Source organism: Lampetra fluviatilis, chromosome 45 (genome assembly GCF_964198595.1).
Source record: "Lampetra fluviatilis chromosome 45, kcLamFluv1.1, whole genome shotgun sequence".
Taxonomy (NCBI): domain Eukaryota; kingdom Metazoa; phylum Chordata; class Hyperoartia; order Petromyzontiformes; family Petromyzontidae; genus Lampetra; species Lampetra fluviatilis.
In genome coordinates, this window is record NC_136319.1 from 4,694,343 (window position 1) to 4,706,514 (window position 12,172).

Consider the following 12,172-nt stretch of genomic DNA (forward strand, 5'->3'; position numbering starts at 1 on the left):
ACACAAGCAATCATCATCAGGCATAAAAGAAATAGCAATACAAATCTAACTAGAAAACTATAGACAGACATAAGCAGACAGACATCACAAGGACACACAGAGAGAGGACACATATCGGCACAGAGAGAGGGGTCGTTTCTGTGACGGTCCCTTAAATAAAGAGAGGTGGGGCGGGGACGGAGAGAGGGAGGGGGCAGAGAAAATTAGCATATCAATGAGTGTACGGCAACGTGTTGCTGCTGCGCGAGTAAGATGGCGACGTGGCACGGCACACAAGCTTGAAAATTAGGAGAAAGGCACACTAAAATTAAATAACCTCGCAAAATATTGAAATGTGATGTAATACAACACAGAGAGTCGGTCAACACACAATTAACGCATAGCCTGGTTGATTACGTATTTCAAAGATTGCTAAGTTAGAATGTAAGTGTGAACATTCCAAAAGAGAGGACACAGGCAGAGAGAACAAATAGCCAGAGAGAGAAAAAAAATAAGCTTAAAACTTCCCCGTAGAAGTGGTTCAATCTTAATTTGGAGCTTTCGTGACTGCAGGAATTATTCTTTGGTTCTTTCGGTTAAGTCACGTCTAAAAATAAAATAATAAATTAAAATAATAGCGACGTTTCGATTGCAACACAAGCAATCATCATCAGGCATAAAAGAAATAGCAATAAAAATCTAACTAGAAAACTATAGACAGACATAAACAGACAGACATCACAAGGACACACAGAGAGAGGACACATATCGGCACAGAGAGAGGGGTCGTTTCTGTGACGGTCCCTTAAATAAAGAGAGGTGGGGCGGGGACGGAGAGAGGGAGGGGGCAGAGAAAATTAGCATATCAATGAGTGTACGGCAACGTGTTGCTGCTGCGCAAGTAAGATGACGACGTGGCACGGCACACAAGCTTGAAAATTAGGAGAAAGGCACACTAAAATTAAATAACCTCGCAAAATATCAAAATGTGATGTAATACAACACAGAGAGTCGGTCAACACATAATTAACGCATAGCCTGGTTGATTACGTATTTCAAAGATTGCTAAGTTAGAATTTAAGTGTGAACATTCCAAAAGAGAGGACACAGGCAGAGAGAACAAATAGCCAGAGAGAGAAAAAAGATAAGCTTAAACGGCAACGTGTTGCTGCTGCACAAGTAAGATGACGACGTGGCACGGCACACAAGCTTGAAAATTAGGAGAAAGGCACACTAAAATTAAATAACCTCGCAAAATATCGAAATGTGATGTAATACAACACAGAGAGTCGGTCAACACACAACGCATAGCCTGGTTGATTACGTACTTCAAAGATTGCTAACTTAGAATTTAAGTGTGAACATTCCAAAAGAGACATTCACTTTAAGATGTTTTTTTGTTCATGTTTTTGTTTGTTGCGGTTGCACCCGATTCAAGAGCCGAATGGCTCACAGGGCTATACCTAATAAATAAACTTGAACTTGATATACGTGGTGGTTTTTCAAGAGAAAAAATATATTTCCATCTGCAGTCCTTACGACACCCCTTGCTGGTGCTGTTTCGGATGAGTGGACTGTTCAACAATGCCCCCCCTCCCCTCGTTTCTTAACCAATATTTCTTGCATGAGAAGAGAGAGAGAAAACATTGTTCATCACTTTAGAAAGAGCCAGGCTACTATACTGATAAGTCTACTGAAAAGTCTGCCATTGTACATCACTAGAAAAAGTACTGAGTTTGTAAATGTTTCGGGTTTGCTCTCCAACACACGAGTGGTGTCGTACTAGTAACGAATTGGCACGTTCTGTTTACGTGACTAACCTTACTAGTTGGCTGTGTCGGGTGGTGGCAGGTTTAACGACACATTTATATATTTACGCGATCTAACCCTGTATTAAGCCTTAAGGGAAAACCCCATGAATTATGAATTCACGTCAAAATCTCAGGTTTGTGGTTAAGTGGCAGATCAGATCAACTGCACAGCGGATAATCGAGAGTGTGCTGTATATCCAAGCCACATTGTTACTCGTCTACACAAGGCAACATGCGCCAGTGTGGTTCTCTGGTCTGCCTGGAGGCAACACGTAGTAATCTTGACACCCCAAGCTGCCGTCGTGGGTGCATATATCTATCGAACAAATTAGTCGAGTGTATAACAAGGCATGGGTTACTGTGGTACCATAGTGTTGTGTTTGTTATATACGTGCTTTATACCTATATATGCATATTGAACGTCTTTCGCATCGCATGTAGCAAACCATAATAATCGGAGGTTGGGTGGAAGGACAACAATCTAACCGCAGTTTATGTAAACGTTGTAAATAATTTAAGTCTAAAACAGGCAGACGCCTTCAGACAGTCAAGCGGCAAGGACAACCGATGTGGGACAGAGAGATTGGCAGCCACGCATCGGCCTCCATAGCCACGTCATATACTTTAGTTACGGTGGCTAGGTTAAGTGGCTGATATCATCATCAAGTGCAAATGTATAGCAGCAGCCACATACTCGAAACGTGTGATTATTTATTCTAAATGTGCAGAGAAAAAAACAGAGAACCTGGAGAAAATTCCAATCGACCACCCGGGTGGAGAGAGAGAGACACAAACTCCAAATATACAACAGAAGGTGTAGTGAGGGTCGTGATCAAAACCACGACCTCCTGTATACGAGGCGAGATAGTGCACATCTCCTAGCAACCGTGATGATGAGAGACAGGCACTGTCAAGGTCGGGATCTAACCCAAACCCTCCTGTAAACCAGGCGAGGTAGTTAACATCTCCTAGCCACCGTGGCGCCCGTTAAGAGCGGTGGCCCTCACCAGAAGTAGAAGCAGAAGAGGCATCGCTGTCCACGGGGTCATGACGCTCTCCTGCTCCTCGTCACGTCTCTCGGTGTTGACCGTCTGTGCGAGTACGTAAGGGAGGTTCAGTGTGGATGATGAGAGAGCGGATCGGTGTGTGTGTGGATTTTCGTGAGTGGGGTGTGTTTGAGTGTGTGAGATGTTGAGTGTCTGTGTGAGACTGGGTGGGTGAGGGTGTTGTGTGTGTGCGGGGGTGATTGAGTGTGGATGAGTATGAATGTGTGTGCGTGAGATTCGGTCTGGACGAGGGTGGATCGGTGTGTGTGTGTGTTTGAGCGTGTGTAGGATTCAGTGCGTGTTTGTTTGAGTGAGAGATTGAGTGAGTGAGTGTGTGTATGTGAGGGTGGGTGAGTGAGTGGGTGAGTGTATGTATTTGGGGGTGGGTGAGTGAGTGTGTGTATTTGGGGTAGATGAGTGAGTGGGTGAGTGTGTGTATTTGGGGGTGGGTGAGTGAGTGGGTGAGTGAGTGTGTGTATTTGGGGTAGTTGAGTGAGTGGGTGTCTGTATTTAAAAGTGGGTGAGTAAGTGGGTGATTGTGTGTATTTGGGGGTGGGTGAGTGTGTGTATGTGAGAGTGGATGAGTGTGTGGGTGAGTGTGTGTATTTGGGGGTGGGTGAGTGAGTGGGTGAGTGTGTGTATTTGGGGGTGGGTGAGTGAGTGGGGGAGTGTGTGTATTTGAGAGTGGGCGAGTGAGTGGGTGAGTGTGTGTATTTCACAGTGGGTGAGTGAGTAGGTGAGTGTGTGTGGGGTTGAGAGCGTCTGTGTAAGAAGTGTGGTTCTTGAGTATGGATGTCTGTGTGTTAGATTGGGGACTGTATGTCGGTGAGTATGAACGAGTGTTTGAGTCTGTCTGTCTCTCTCACCACTCTTTGGCGAACATCGTAGGCGGTGATCGTGCGTGGGTCTTCAGAAAGCGCCTGTTATAATAAAATTTCACGTCAAGTAACGATTCACCTTTGTTGGCCTGCCGATGTACGGATGTTACTTGGCGGAAATGGTCACACCGTGGAATGCGGCCAGGTGAGTTGGAGTGTCGTGTCACTGTTGACATACGACGTCCAGTGGTAAGACAGGTGAGGCACTGAAATATGCAGTACATTCTGAGGCTTCGTGACCGAGTGAGTGGGTGGGTCTCGACATTTGCCACAGGGTGGGAACAGATCTTCTACCGTACGGCTGCTGTTGTCGATGGCAGAGATTACGACCAAAATTTCGCATTCACGTGGTCAAGTCAACCGATAACCGTCATCAGGAGCAAGGGGAGTGTATTGCCGTGATGTCTCTATTAGTCTATGGGTCTATGCGTGTCTATGGGTCTCTTTGGGTCTTTCTGTACCTGGGTCTACATGAGACTCTGGGTCTTGAGTCTCTGTGAGTCTCTATAGGTGTGTGAGTCTATATGAGTCTTTACGGGTATCTGAGTCTCTCAGTCGCTATGGGTCTCTGAGTCTCTGTTAGTCTCTGTGAGTTTCTATGGTCTCTGAGTCTCTGTGAGTCTCTATGGGTATCTGAGTCTCTATGGGTCTCTGAGTCTCTATGGGTCTCTGAGTCTCTGTGAGTTTCTATAGGTCTCTGAGTATGTATGGGTCTCTGAGTCTCTGTGAGTTTCTATGGTCTCTGAGTCTCTGCGAGTCTCTATAGGTCTCTGAGTCTCTATGGGTCTCTGAGTCGATGTGGGTCTCTATGCGGCTCTGAGTCTCATGAGTCTCTATGGGTCTCTGAGTCTCTGTGGGTCTCTATGAGTCTCTTCTTCTTGTCATATGGCTGATGTAGATGGCAGAGACAACAACTATAATGTCTCAGTCAGGTGGTCGAGGCAGCAGACAACCGTCATCAGGAGTAGCGGAGTAGTGAATCATCATCGCTGTGATATCTCCTGCTTCGTATTTGTGGATCGGGGCAATTTGTCGCTACACCTCGTACTACGATCTCTCGTTCTGGATGACAACAGTCGCACCACTACTGCCCGAGAGGTTTTTAATGTTCCATTTGTGCATCCGGGTATCATCCATAAGCAGCTTGGTGGAAGAGCAAACCCAAAAGACCGATGCAGTGCTAGAGACACGCTCCCTGCGTGTTTCGTATCGACTACAGCAGTGGTGGTTCTCAACCTCGGGACCACTGGGGAGTACACATGACGTGATTTATAAATGTGTGAAATTATACTATACATGAAAGTCATTGTATACTACACTATACACTACGCTATACACTACTATAGACTATACACTATACTATTATGCAATACACTACACTCTATACTACGATACACTACACTATACAATACATTACACACTACACTCTACACTACTATACACTGCACTATACACTATGCTCTACTCTGCAATGCACCACTATACACTACACTATACATTACACTGTACACTGCACTATTACACTATGCTCCACTCTACAATAGACCACTATACACTACACTGTACACTGCACGATACACTATGCTCTACTCTACCATACACTACACGACTATACACTGCACTATACACTACACTATACACTACATTGTACACTGCACTATACACTACACTGTACACTACACTACCCTACAGCAGTGGTTCTCAACCGGTGGTACACGGACCCCTGGGTGATACACGTGGCAATGTCCCACGGAGTGTACGTACGTGAGATGATTTATAAAAGTGTGTGAAATGATATCATAACATGAGAGTCATTGGTGAATAATCCCGTTGTGTGTATGATGAATCTTGTTCTGTCTCACGGCAGGTGTGGAGGTGTGTGTGCACAGGAATTTCCTGTTGAGTTTGGTCACGTGACCAGGAAGTTATGATTTGACATCCTCTAAGCTCATGTGGCAAGGTATCGGCCATTACACAGAGTACAAAATGGAGGCACAAATAGCGTCTCAGTGAAGGCAGGTGCAACTGTTCATTGTGGGACTTTAATACGTATTGTCTGTAAGTTCATTTATGTTCTTATAATACTGGGAATGCTGTTATAATGTTAGAATGGCCGTTAAAATGCTGTAAATGCTTTTATAATGCTGTTAATTTGTTATGATAAATATGAGGCCTAGTTAATAACGAAGCCTGCCACATATCTTATTGTGGATGTTACTTGTAATTGAATAAGTCGAGTCATGCTTGCACCCATGTAACCTTATTGCGATCTTGAGAGCAAGGTTGACGAACTATCTCATTCACAGTTCAGTGTTATGTGTAGTACTGTACATTTAGGCTGCAGTATGGTGATTACACAATGTGCCCTTCTTTAACACAGTAGCTTATTCTCTTGTATAGCTATTCAGTAGTAATGTAGGTGCCTGGTCCATCCAGGATCTTATTATTGAGTTTCATGTTACCTAAGACAATGTTATGATGCTGTAGTGTTCATTCATTGTATTGATATTTCCAAGTATTAACAGATGCTGTATTTGTGCTGTGTTTTTCCATCAGTTTTACCTCGTTCAATTCATTAAATACGTTTGGAGTCGGATGTTCACCCTGGCTTTGAAGGTTTAGTGAATGCGAGGTTATCTACTCGGATAGTGGTGCAATGCAGCGCACAGCGAGGCCGAGACAAATCTGCCAGTCTAAAATAACTACGATCAAAATGTAAATCCATACGCTGACCCAGAACGATATATCAAAGATACCTTTCTAAACTCATCAATCGTCAAACAATGCTGTGGGCTTCCTAGAGTAAAGCAGCGAGCCGGACAAATAATTACATCACACGCAGAGCAGCACCATTGGAATCTGTTTTTAGTATTCGCTTGAAGTTACTTAGCCAAATTAGGATACAACCTCACATACCAAAAGGACAATTTGTTAAAAATATCGAGGTTCATTATTCATAACATTTATTTCCCAGGACCATGCTTGACGGTATCCAGGCAATGGGGAGTTAACGACTCAGTTGAGACAACATCCAACAAGGAGGGGGTAACACAGCAGCCAACACGAGGGTGAGAACCGCTGGTCTACAGTGTCGAGGTGAAGGTGATTTACTTCTCAGATGAGCGTTGAGGCTGAGGTGAAATAAAAAAGTATAAAAATTAAGAACAGTCTGCATCAGCAATAGACCATGCTTTCCCACCTGATGACGGACGCTTGTGTTGTGCCAGAAACGTCGTGATTTCTTTTATTTTATATCTTCGTGACTTTATCGAAAGAACCAAAGAGTATGGATTCCTGCAGTTACGAAAGCTTCAAATCAAGATTAAGAATAGGTTGTCTTTACCCTCTGTGGCAATACAACAGGTGGTGTGTAAAGATGTTCAAACACCAAGTAGATACTTTTGCAAGGAATCAAGCACTGCATCAACCACACCACAGTCCTTGTGGTGGACACGCAAACACTCCTATTACTATACATGGTCATTGTCTTTGAAACTCATTGGCCTACACCAGAGACAGCAGCCTTCTTTATGGCCTAGTCTCACTACGAGTGTCAGACCAGAGAACAACGCCGAAAGGCAAACAGCACAAAGGGGCCGTCCATAAATGACGTCACGCACCTAGGGGGGGGGGGGTCGGACATTTGTGACGATGGGGGGGGGGAGGGGGTTTGAGAAATGTGACGTCACGTAAAATTGTGCAACTTTCAATAAATATAGACAACATGTTCTACTTAATGAAATAGACTTTTTAATAAATATTTTCTCCTACAACATCAGAGTGCAGCGCCACATTAAATACGCACTACAATGACAATAGTTTAAAGCGATTTGAAGCATGTTTTATTTTTTTTGGGCGGGGGGGGGGGCAGAGCTTTGTGACGTCATATTTGAGGGGAGGGTCTGACTTTTTGTGACGTCGTGTGACGAAGGGGGGGGCGGGGTGGTAAAAAATCGTCCAAAATCGCGTGACGTAATTTATGGACAGCCCCAAAGACAATGCACGTGTAGGGGACTGTGCAACGACGGTGCAAGAAGGCGCGCATTGAGATCATTGTAAACAGGTGGCCAAAAGGCACTGCAATAATTCAATAAAGAACACAACTTGTTGTAGTAGAGTGGTGGGGGAGGGGCCGAGCGAGTATATCAGGGGGAGCGAGGAGCGCGGTTGGGAAGTTTGCTCGGGTACTAATCGACGACCAAGGTGGAAACCATCGGGGCTGACTGTTCGAGAACCCACTTGGTGCAGACCAGCGGGGCTGAAGATAGCCAAAGTAATTAGGATTGTGGCGGTTGTTATACTCAGAACTAAGTACGTTAAGTTAGAAATAAAGCTCTACTTGTACAAAAATGGATGTGTCCAAGGAGCTTCTTTACACACGTATCAGAACATTTATAGCTTGGGGTGAGCAGCTATATCATTGGGATACCTTTTTTGTCAGTAAGACAATGCATATATTGTCAGAGCATGTTTGCATGTTCACCACAAGTGCCCTGTGTGGATAACCTGATTGCTTGAAATGTTTTATTTATTTGGTGTTTGAACATCTTAACATAACGTCTGTTTTGCCAGAAAGGGAAAAACCTATTCTTATTACACGCTTTTATTTAACTCGCTCTGTCTGTTGTTGTCGTATCCTCAAATCTTGTAACTAAATTTTAACCCACTTCCCAATGTGGTATCGACTGCAAACTTGGTATACTTATGTATGTCATACTGATGACAATAATATATTCTATCAAAACAATATTTTAAAACATTAGTTTTTATATGTTATGTTCGGCTTGGGTCTAATTGTCTACGCTCAACTAACGTTGGCTGTAAATCACCACGGTCCCTTACGATATGGCAAGCATCGGGGCCACGAGTCGTGGAGTTCTGCCATTACGAGTAGGGTACATTTCATTAAAGCGTGTTTAAAAAAAGTATTTTTAAATATTACTTATTTGTCATACTTTGATACTGGCAAAAAGGGCCCATGATATCGCTGCTTGTCCAGAGATATAAACGCTCTCATAGTGGCATTGTCTTTGTGCTGTTCGCCTTTTGGCTTTCTCTGGTCTGACACTGGTCGTGAGACAAGGCCACACAGAATGCTGCTGTCTGGTGTAGGCCAATAAGTTAAAAAAAACAATGCCATATATTATCAATTCCTGTGTGTGGTCAATGCAGTACTTTATTCCTTGCAAAGGGTATCTATTTGGTATTTGACTATCTTTAACACAACTCCTGTTTGATTGCCAGAACAGGTAAAACAAGCAAATTCTTATTTATCATACTTTGTTTCTGTAAAAAAAGGTATCCCATTGTTAAAAAGCAACTCAACAGGTTTGTCAAAAACACCGTAGTCTTCAAGGGAATATATTGTAGATAAGATAGGGTGTCTGAAAAGTAAATCACTATTTTGAAATTACAATCATTCCAAGAGTACAGTGATACCTCGGTTCACGAACTTAATTCGTGAACTGACTCTGGTCGTGAACCGAATTGGTCGTGAACCGAGGCACATTTTCCCATAGGGTTCAATGTAAATCCGGTTAATCCGTTCTGATCTTTTTTTTTGGTTTTTGAAGCACAAAAATATGAAACAAATGACAATACACATTACTGTAGTACTGTACAGTATAGTAATGTATAAAGAGAGAACACTAACCTTGCTTGAGATGACTTCTGGCATGCAGGAAGGCAGGTGGGAGGCGGGTGGGAGACAGTAAGCACTCAAACGGGTGAACTGTACAATACAGTAAGTACAGTATTGTACAGTACAGTAGTACAGTACAGTACTGTATGTGCTAAAAAGCACACCAAAAATCAAAAAGTCACTGAAAGTGTCTTCACAGTACTCACAGTACTTCTTTCTGTGTCTCTGCTTCTCTCCACGATCTTCCTACAGGAAGTCACGACCACGTGACAGCCTGGAATTAGCATAAAAATGGCCGCGGCTCCTGTTCGTGAACCGAAGCGGAGTTCGTGAACCGGAGCATATTTTTATGAAATTTTCTGTTCGTGAACCGAGTTGTTCGTGAACCGAAGCGTTCGTGAACCGAGGTATCACTGTATTGTAGATATTGTAACCATCTTGCCATTAATTATCAGCTGATCATTTATACTGGTAGGAACCTCCTGGTTACACCAGCCCACAGGGGATTATTGTGTCCGTCGTGCAGGGAGGGGCTGGGTGGGGAGGGGAGGGTGGGGAGGGGCTGGGTGGGGAGGGTGGGGAGGGAGGGTGGGGCTGGGTGGGGAGGGGCTGGTCACCCCGTGGTGCCCTTAGAAAACTCAACGTTTAACCTACTCACGCCGGCTTGTGCCCGCCCTCACAGTCGGCCATATTTGCGGAATACACCACGCCGCCGTTGACCCTGGCCATTGACCAAGCAACCCAACGTTCCTACCAGCTCCCTCCGCAGGAATGTGTTTTATTTTTTGGAGCTCCACCACATTTTGCATTAACTGTTCATATGCGGTCAGTGGATAGGCCGTAGAGGGCCAACGGAATGAATGGCCTAGAAGTCCCGATGGAACACCTCTGTGGCTATATATTGGGACACAAACATCCCCCCCAATATTCAAATATGCTCAAAATGTCCCCCCCCAATTTATTGCTATAAAATAGATTTGGTCCCCCCCAATCTTGACTCCATAGCTACGGCCTTGGCTCAGTTATTCTTCCGGGGGCTGAATCGCGACCCTCTTAACCTGCAGTGCACTCCTTGGGGGTGCAAGATGCCCTTTCAGGGAGGGTAGCGAGACATGGGCTGACTTTTTTTTTACGTAAATCATCGAAACGCAAATTAAGCATGGCGCGTAAGTACAACAACTACTTTGTTTCATTAAGCCCATCTGTATTTATTAACATTGTACATTTTATTTTTACAATTGAGAACCAAAGGGGTGCAAGGCTGCAGAAAGAACCACGCTGCTCTATAGGTGGCAGGCGCGGCTACGTTGAACTTGCACGACTCGTATGGGGCCGTCCATAAATGACGTCACGCGATTTTGGACGATTTTTGATCGCCCCCCCTCCCCTTCGTCACGACGTCACAAAAAGTCAGACCCCCCCTCAAATATGACGTCATTAAGCTCTGCCCCCCCCCCCCAAAAAAAAAGATAAACATGCTTCAAATCGCTTTAAACGATTGTCATTGTAGTGCGTATGATGTTGTAGGGAAAACATTTATTAAAAAGTATATTTAATTAAGTAGAACGTGTTGTCTATATTTATTTAAAGTTGCGCATTTTGATGTGACGTCACATTTCTCAACTACCCCCCCCCTCGTCAAAAATGTTTGACGCTCCTCCCGCCCCCCTAGGTGCGTGACGTCATTTATGGACGGCCCCTCATCTTCCTTGGAAAGGTCTCGCGCCCCCAACATTGCGTCGAATGGGGGAGCGCCCGCCGACCGTAGGAAGCCATTGTCTAGGATGAGTCTCGCGCCCCCCATTGGTTGCAATGGGGAGCGCGTGCCCACCATTCAAAGCCATTTGGCGAGATGGCCCCATTCAACCCATTGGGTTGAATGGGGCCATCTCGTGCCCCCCATTGGTTTCAATGGGATTGGGTTGAATGGGGCCATCTCGTGCCCCCCATTGGTTTCAATGGGATTGGGTTGAATGGGGCCATCTCGTGCCCATCATTGGTTACAATGGGATTGGGTTGAATGTGGCCATCTCGTGCCCATCATTGGTTACAATGGGATTGGGTTGAATGGGGCCATCTCGTGCCCATCATTGGTTTCAATGGGATTGGGTTGAACGGGGCCATCTCGTGCCCATCATTGGTTTCAATGGGATTGGGTTGAATGGGGCCATCTCGTGCCCATCATTGGTTTCAATGGGATTGGGTTGAACGGGGCCATCTCGTGCCCATCATTGGTTTCAATGGGATTGGGTTGAATGGGGCCATCTCGTGCCCATCATTGGTTTCAATGGGATTGGGGTGAATGGGGCCATCTCGTGCCCATCATTGGTTTCAATGGGATTGGGTTGAATGGGGCCATCTCGTGCCCATCATTTGGTTTCAATGGGATTGGGTTGAATGTGGCCATCTCGTGCCCATCATTGGTTTCAATGGGATTGGGTTGAATGGGGCCATCTCGTGCCCATTATTTGGTTTCAATGGGATTGGGTTGAATGGAGCCATCTCGTGCCCATCATTGGTTTCAATGGGATTGGGTTGAATGGGGCCATCTCGTGCCCATCATTGGTTTCAATGGGATTGGGTTGAATGGGGCCATCTCGTGCCCATCATTGGTTTAAATGGGATTGGGTTGAATGGGGCCATCTCGTGCCCCCCATTGGTTTCAATGGGGGAGCTACCGCCGACCGTTAAAGCCGTTTGGTGGGAAATTCAATTGTCTCGCCGTGCCCCCCATCGGCTTGATACATCCTCACGCGGTGTTGTCGGAATGTTTTTATTGTTTATTCATTTGAGGCAGCGACTCCGACTCCAAGACAG